This window comes from Papio anubis, chromosome 8, assembly GCF_008728515.1.
Source record: "Papio anubis isolate 15944 chromosome 8, Panubis1.0, whole genome shotgun sequence".
NCBI classification, from domain to species: Eukaryota; Metazoa; Chordata; class Mammalia; order Primates; family Cercopithecidae; genus Papio; species Papio anubis.
Window position 1 is genome coordinate 7,064,857 of NC_044983.1, and position 8,504 is coordinate 7,073,360.

Consider the following 8,504-nt stretch of genomic DNA (forward strand, 5'->3'; position numbering starts at 1 on the left):
TCTCCTTCTCTTAGTCCACTCTGTCTCATGTAAAGCAGAATCTTTGGAGGATACAGAGAGTAATTACAAATAAATGCTGGGTTCTGCTGGCCCAGGGTATGCTGACTTTCTGCTCAGCCCATGGCGAGCCACCATGGCCAAGAACTCGTTCTCCACACCCCTCTACCCGCTTATCCCAGGCAGTATCCTGACCTGTGCCTGCAGGACACCTGTTGTGGGACTCAAGAAATATCTGATGACAGAGTGTATGAGAGGCAGTGGGGACAGGGCAAGCGGGGAGTAGGGGCTGCTCCCGGGACTGCTGGCTGCCTGTCCTGGGAACAGGGGCCTGGGATGCCACCCAGAACTCATCCGTGGGCGCAGAGCCATATGCTGGTTTTGAGTGGGCTTTAGTATTGAACGGCTGGATCTCAATCCTGATTCTTCTTGAGCCACTTCTTAGCTGGATGATCATGAACGAGTCATTTAACCTCTATCAGCTTCAATGTGCTCTTCCCTAAAACAGGGATAATAAGAGAGGATAATTCATGGGACTGCCGGGAGGATTAAGTGAGCTCAAAAGTACTGAGCGTGGAGGTTGGCAAATAGCAAGTGCTCCATGAGTATTGACCAGTAAGTAAGCACTCAGCAGGTAGTAGCTGTTGCTGCTGCTCCTGTTATTTGGAAGTGGTTTTTGTCTTCTAATTCATGCCGAATTATCTTCTCACTGCATCACATCAATGGCACAACAGGTCAGGTCAGCCACCTCCAGTGCCCCGTAGGCTCAGATTCACTAACAATTAGAAGGACCTGTTCCTAGAGGTACCCATTAGTGGACAGGAGAATCCACAGTCCGCCCGTTAGGGTGAGAGTTCCCACAACCATCCTGTCTCCCCAGCCACAGCAGCACCCTTCTCCCAGCAGCACCCTTCCCTTGGCAGCCTCACACCTGCCTGCTAGGAGGTCGCGTGGCTCATGAGCTAAGCCCAGGCCTGGGAGCTGGGAGTTTCCTCACCCATGCACTGACCGTCTCTATGACTCTAGGCACGTCACCTCAACTGCCTGCAATGTGAAGGGTGGGACTGAGGTACCGTGGTGCTCCCTACTAAGGAAGAAAGAGGGCACCGGTCTAGAAAGCATCTGGAGACAGTAGAAGGAAGCACCAGCTCATGACTAGCATGGAGGCACTGCAGAAATACACAGTGCAGGGCCAGGTGCAGTGGCTCACACCTGTAATCCCAGCACTTTGGGAGGCGGAGATGGGAGGATTGCTGGAGCCCAGAAACTCAAGACCAGCCTGGGCAACATAGTGAGTGGTGGTGTGCACCTATAATCCCAGCTATTTGGGGGTCCGAGGTGAGAGGATCGCTTGAGCACTGGAGGTCAAGGCTGCAGTGAGTCATGATCACACCACCACACCAACTGGGCAGCAGAGCGAGACCCTGTCTCTTAAAAAAGGAAGAAGAAAGAGGGATATGCAGTGCCCCATGGCCAGTTTCCTGCCAAGGGTGAAGGGAAGTGGCATTGTAACAAGAGAATTTTAAAACAATCATAAAAGCTACTAAGAGTCAGTCTATTATTTATTATCACCATGTCCCAGCAATTCTAGACAAGGTCAGTGATAACACATCTGGGGACTGGTGAGGGCAATCACTCCCATTGTCCTCCACCTTGGTGTGCCATCACCTGGGGGCCACAGCCTCCCACCTCTCCGATTCATGCATTCCCTAAAATGCTCCACGCCAGGGCCCAGCCCTCTTTGCCAGAATCGTATTACTTTTCTCTCTGCTCTGGCTGCTGAATGCTCCCCACCCTAGCTCACTAAGATCACCTCTAGCTGGGAGCCCTCAACCCTCTCGGGCTCTTGATGTTCCTTTCACCTTTACTTCCTGACTGTGCCCACTCCCTGTTCTGTGTACCTGGCATGGAAACTGGGAAAGTTTCCAGAATCAAAATGGAGTCACTTGTGTTAAAAAACCTTAACAAGGCCGAGTGTCAGGGCTCACGCCTGTAATCCCAGCACTTTGGGATGCCAAGGCGGGTGGATCACCTGAGGTCGGAAGTTCAGGATCAGCCTGGCTTTCTGCCCATGGACGCCGTGGAAGAAGCATCCTTCAAGTCTCTCTTCTTGCCGTCATCTCTAAGTCAGAGCCTCCTAAAGAGCCGGAACAGCTGAGGAAGCTCTTCATTGGAAGGTTGAGCTTTGAAACAACCAATGAGAGCCTGAGGAGCCATTCTGAGCAATGGGGAATGTTCCCAGGCTGTGTGGTAGTGAGAGATCCAAACACCAAGCTCTCCAGGGCCTTTGGTTCTCACATATGCCACTGTGGCGGAGGTGGATGCGCCATGAACGCAAGGCCACACAAGGTGGATGGAAGAGTTGTGGAACCAAAGAGAGCTGTCTCGAGAGAAGATTCTCAAAGACCAGGTGCCCACTTAACTGTGAAAAAGATATTTGTTGGTGGCGTTAAAGAAGACACAGAAGAACATCACCTAAGAGATGATTTTGAACAGTATGGAAAAATTGAAGTGATCGAAATCATGACTGACCGAGGCAGTGGCAAGAAAAGGGGCTTTGCCTTTGACACCTTTGACGACCATGACTCCGTGGATAAGACTGTCATTCAGAAATGCCATACTGTGAATGGCCACAGCTGTGAAGTTAGGAAAACCCTGTCAAAGCAAGAGATGGCGAGTGCTTCATCCAGCCAGAGGTCGAAGTCGTTCTGGAAACTTTGGTGGTGGTCGTGGAGGTGGTTTCTGTGAGACCTTGGTCATGGAGGAAACCTCAGTGGTTGTGGTGGCTTTGGTGGCAGCCATGGTGGTGGTGATGAATGTGGTGACAGTGGGGATGGCTATAAAGGATTTGGTAATGATAGAAGCAATTTTGGAGGTGGTGGAAGCTACAATGATTTTGGCAATTACAACAATCAGTCTTCAAATTTTGGACCCATGAAAGGAGGAAAATTTGGAGGCAGAAGCTCTGGCCCCTATGGCGGTGGAGGCCAATACTTTGCAAAACCACGAAACCAAGGGGCTATGGAGGTTCCAGCAGCAGCATTAGCTATGGCAGTGGCAGAAGACTTTAATTAGGAAACAAAGCTTAGCAGGAGAGGAGAGTCAGAGAAGTGACCAGGGAAGCTACAGGTTACAACAGATTTGTGAATTCAGTCAAGCACAGTGGTGGCAGAGCCTAGTTGCTACAAAGAAGACATGTTTTAGACAAACACTCATATGTATGGGCAAAAACTGGAGGACTGTATTTGTGACAAATTGTATAACAGGTTATTTTAGTTTCTGTTCTGTGAAAAGTGTAAAGCATTCCAACAAAGGGTTTTAATGTAGAGGTTTTTTTTTCACCCATGCTGTTGATTGCTAAATGTAATAGTCTGATCGTGACGCTGAATAAATGTCTTTTTCTTTTAACGTGCTGTGTAAAGTTAGTCTACTCTGAAGCCATCTTGGTAAATTTCCCCAACAGTGTGAAGTTAGAATTCCTTCAGGGTGATGCCAGTTTGTATTTGGAATTTATACACAACCTGCTTGGGTGGAGAAGCCATTGTCTTCAGAAACCTTGGTGTAGTTGAAATGATAGTTACTATTGTGACCTGAAGTTCACCATTAAAAGGGATTATCCAAGCAAACTCATGGAATTATTGGTTATAAAAGTGATTGTTGGCACATCCTATGCAATATATCTAAATTGAATAATGGTACCATATAGAATTATAGATGGGAATGAAGCTTGTGTATCATCCATTATCATGTGTAATCAATAAATGATTTAATTATCTTGAATGAAAAAAAAAAAAAAGATCAGCCTAGCCAACATGGTGAAACCCCATCCACTAAAAATACAAAAAAAAAAAAAAAAAATTAGCGGAGCATGGTGGCCCATGCCTGTAATCCCAGCTACTCAGGAGGCTGAGACACTCATTGTAGCGATGGGAGAGGTGGACAGCACCTCTCCCAGGATATTTTTCTTTAAGAGACAGAGTCTTGTTCTGTCACCCAGGCTGGAGTGCAGTGGCAGCATCATGGCTCACTGCAGCCTCAATCCCCTGGGCTCAAGCAATCCTCCCATCTCAGCCTCCTGAGTAGCTAGGACTACAGGTGCACACGACCATGCCTGGTTAACTTTTTAATTTTCTGTAGAGATGTGGGTGTGGGGGTCTCACTATGTTGCCCAGGATAGTCTCAAACTCCTGGTCGCAAGCAATCCTTCTGCCTCCGCCTCGCGAAATGCTGTGTTTGGATTATTATTATTTTGGTAGAGAAGAGCTACCAGCTAGGCTTAGGGAACGCCTGCACCCCGGGACTTCATCCTGAGATTCCTGTCTTGAGTTGTGTAAATTTGGGGCAACAATGAGTAAACTATGAGGTGGGGGAGGTCAAACTTTAGAGGCTTCTGCCCTTGTCTACTGCTGCCTACTTCCTCCTTCACCAGAGCACCTGCCATCCCACTCTCAGCAAAGTTCATCTCAAAGAGGCTGAGACAAGCTGAATCCACAAAGGGAATCTCAGTTGTAAGGATCAACAAACTTTCTCTGTGAAGGCCAGAGAGTAAATATTGTAGGCTTTGCAGGGCCTGCGGGCCACATCACAACTACTCAACTCTACAATGCAGTGAAAGTGGCCGTAGACAATATATGAGTGGAGCCGTGTTTCAATAAAGCTTTATTTATACAAACAGACAGTTTTCAGATTTAGCCCACAGGGTGCAGTTTGCCGATTTCTACTCCAATGGGACATTTCAGCCGCTGTGGCCCACCACAGAGCACCATACAGAGAAGTCTGTACCAAGACTGCCCTCGAGCCGCTTCTAATCTACACGTTTATGAAAGATGAGTAAGTATAGGACGGGGGAACATGTAATAATATTCTTTCATATCATCACAGCTTTTCCATTCACTCCTAGTGGGTTTGCCCTGCACTCGCTGTGTGCCAGGCACTGTGCTTGGCCCGCGGGAAGGTAGAGATGAAGCTGCCACGCTGCCCCAGGGAGTGCCCCACTCCCTCTGGAGCTGTGTCAACAAGGCTCTGGCCTTCTCTCCAGGAATACCAAAGGGAACACAGAGACCAGAGGGTAAAGGAAGAACTGCAAGAAGGGAGCGCCTAAATCACCCGCACGCCTGCCGTCCTCAGCCCTCCAGTGTGACTTTGGATGAGTTACGAACTCTAAATCTCATCTTCTCCTCCTACTTGAGGAAACAGTGCTTATCCCCAAGAACTGTTATGAAGCTTAAAGGACACATTTGCAAAGCACAGGGCCTGACACATCTTAGATGCTTACTAAATGATACTTCTGTTTCCTTATCTATGAAAGAAAAAAAAAATATGTCCCAATGGGGCCATGCAAGATGGATCACACCTATAATTCCAGCTTTTGGGAGGCCAGGGTGGGAGGACCACTTGAACCTACAAGTTCAAGACCAGCCTAAGCAACATAGCAAGACCCTGTCTCAAAAAAATTTTTTTTTTAATTTAAAAATAATTTTAGGCCGGGCGCGGTGGCTCAAGCCTGTAATCCCAGCACTTTGGGAGGCCGAGACGGGTGGATCACGAGGTCAGGAGATCGAGACCATCCTGGCTAACACGGTGAAACCCCGTCTCTACTAAAAAATACAAAAAACTAGTCGGGCGAGGTGGCGGGCGCCTGTAGTCCCAGCTACTCGGGAGGCTGAGGCAGGAGAATGGCGTGAACCTGGGAGGCGGAGCTTGCAGTGAGCCGAGATCTGGCCACTGCACTCCAGCCTGGGTGACAGAGCAAGACTCCATCTCAAAAAATAATAATAATAATAATAATAATAATTTAAAAAAATTTTTTTAAACTTTCTGATGAACACTACTCCTGACCATTCCATGCAATTCTGAGTAGTGTTATTCCCTCTAGGGCAAGAATAAAGCATCCCAAAATGCCAAAATTCATTCATTTATTCATTCATTCATGTATTCATCCTACAAATATGTAATTCACACCTACTATGTAAGTAGACACCCTCCAAAAAGCCTGGAGGTCTGTCCTCTGAGTTTACAGCATAATAGAGATGATAAACTAAAAAAAAATAAAAATAGACAAGTTAATAATTACAAAAATGGTAATTGTTTTGAAGGAAGAGTGCAGGGAAAGATTTATATGTACATGTGCAAATGTATGTATATACATACACACGTGTAATGTGCTGCACAACGTACGTACCACACTCAGCTCAAGGTATCAGGCATTCCCACCACCCCAGAAAAGTCCCTCATGCCATTCTCAGGCATTAACCCTACCAGGGACAACTACTGCTCTAAATTCTGTGATCACCAGTGAATTTTGTCTGTGGCTGAACTTGGTGTTAATGGAATTACACTGTGTGCAGTCTCGTGTGCCTGGCTTCTTTCAGTCAACGTTATGTTTATGAGGTTCATTGGTTCATTCTGTTTGTGAAACAGTAGTTCATTCTTTTTTATTACTGTCTATACCATAATGTATCTATTCTCCTATTGATGAGCATTTGGCTTGCCTCCACTTTTTGGTTATTAAAAGTAGAGCTATTGGCCGGGGTCAGTGACTCATGCCTGTAATCCCAGCATTTTAGGAGCCCAAAGTGGGTGGGTCCCCTGAGGTCGGGAGTTCAAGTCCAGCCTGGCCAACATGGTGAAACGCCTCCCTCGCCCAGGCTGGAGTGCAGTGGTGCGATCTTGACTCACTGCAACCTCACCTCCTGGATTCAAGCGATTCTCCTGCCTCAGTCTCCCCAAGTAGCTGGGACTACAGGCATGTGCCACCACGACCAGCTAAATTTTTTTGTGTTTTTAGTACAGACGAGGTTTCACCATGTTGGCCAGGCTGGTCTTGAACTCTTGACGTCAGGTGATCCACCTGCCTTGGCTTCCCAAAGTGCTGGGATTACAGGCGTGAGCCCCGTGCCCTGTCAAAAATGTTTTTTCACTTCCATTTACCAACAATTCCTTCTGTTTTGCATACCTGCCACTAAATGTCTTCCCCTTTCCTGTTCTCTACTTTTGTGGGATCCACTTGAAGCCTCTCTTGTGGACTGTGACTCTTTCCTGCCACCAGGTGGCAGACTTTGCCTGCTCTGCCACCTCTCCTGCCCTTAGCAAAACTGCTTAGGGTCGGTGGGAGTTGGAGGTGGACAAGCTGATGGAGTCCTGTGTCTTTTCTGAAGTTCTCCTTGGCAATCAATTGCTTCCTTTCCTTTTTGGTCCTCGTGGTCAGCACAATGCTTTGGGCAGAGTCAGCATTCAATAACAAGCAAAGCAGACACACTTTTGGTTTGTAAGATAAAGTTCTAGAGGCCTATTGCATAACAATGTGTGTCTATGTAACATGACTGAACCATACTCTCAAAAGTGGTTATGATGGTAAATATGTTACATGTTTTGCAGCACAAGTAAAAGTAAAAAATAAAAAGTAGGCCGGGCGCCGTGGCTCATGCCTGTAATCCCAGCACTTTAGGAGGCCGAGGTGGGCAGATCACTTGAGGTTGGGAGTTCAAGACCAGCCTGACCAAATGGAGAAACCCCGTCTCTACTAAAAATACAAAATTAACCAGGCATGGTGGCACATGCCTGTAATTCCTGCTACTCGGGAGGCTGAGGCAGGAGAATCGTTTGAACCTGGAAGGCAGAGGTTACAGTGAGCCGAGATCGTGCCATCGCACTCCAGCCTAGGCGACAAGAGTCAAACGGCATCTCAATAAATAAATAAATAAATAAATAAATAAATAAGTCAGTAAGTCAGGCCTTTCTTTACCCAACCCCAATCCCAAGGTGGCGTTCATCATCATGTCCCTATACCTCCTCTGTTTTCATTACTATCAAAAATAATAACAATAATACAAAATTTAAAAGCAAAGTAGATTAATGGACTGGGCATGGTGGCTCATACCTGTAATCCTAGCACTTTGGGAGGCCAAAGCAAGTGGATCAGCTGAGGTCAGGAGTTTGAGACCAGCCTGGCCAACATGGTGAAACCCCATCTCTGCTAAAAATACAAAAATTAGCCAGGCATGGTGGCCCGCACCTGTAATCCCAGCTACTTGGGAGGCTGAGGCAGGAGAATCTCTTGAACCCAGGAGGCGGAGGTTGCAGTGAGCCGAGATCATACCATTGCACTACAACCTGGGCAACAGAGTGAGGCTCGTCTTAAATAAATAAATAAATAAATGCAAAGTAGATGAATGAAGGCAAAGCCTCTCTTTGCGTAATTTCTCTACAAGATTGTCCACTCTCCAAATGCTCTGTGACCTGTTTGCAGAACGGGACAGTTTACAACAATAAAGGTATAAGAGGTTACAGCTGTGGCCTTCCTCACATAGCGAGGGGGAGCTAGGGCCCACATAAATATTCAAACCAAGGAGCACAGCAATGGGTGCCCTAATGGTGGGATGGGGGAGGCTGAGAACTGGGTGAGCACTGAGTGAGGCCGTCCCAGGGGGACACTCCTGCCACTGCTGGGTCTGACCCAGGAAAGCAGCCCCTGCTGTGGGCCCCTGAGACAGCTGCCAGTAGGCCGA

General features: G+C 47.3%; 1 pseudogene; it reads left to right on the forward strand.

The window, feature by feature from the left end:
* Positions 1–1,968: 1,968 nt before the first annotated feature.
* On the forward strand, positions 1,969–2,865 carry LOC110743904 (annotated as a pseudogene).
* The last annotated feature ends 5,639 nt before the right edge of the window (positions 2,866–8,504 follow it).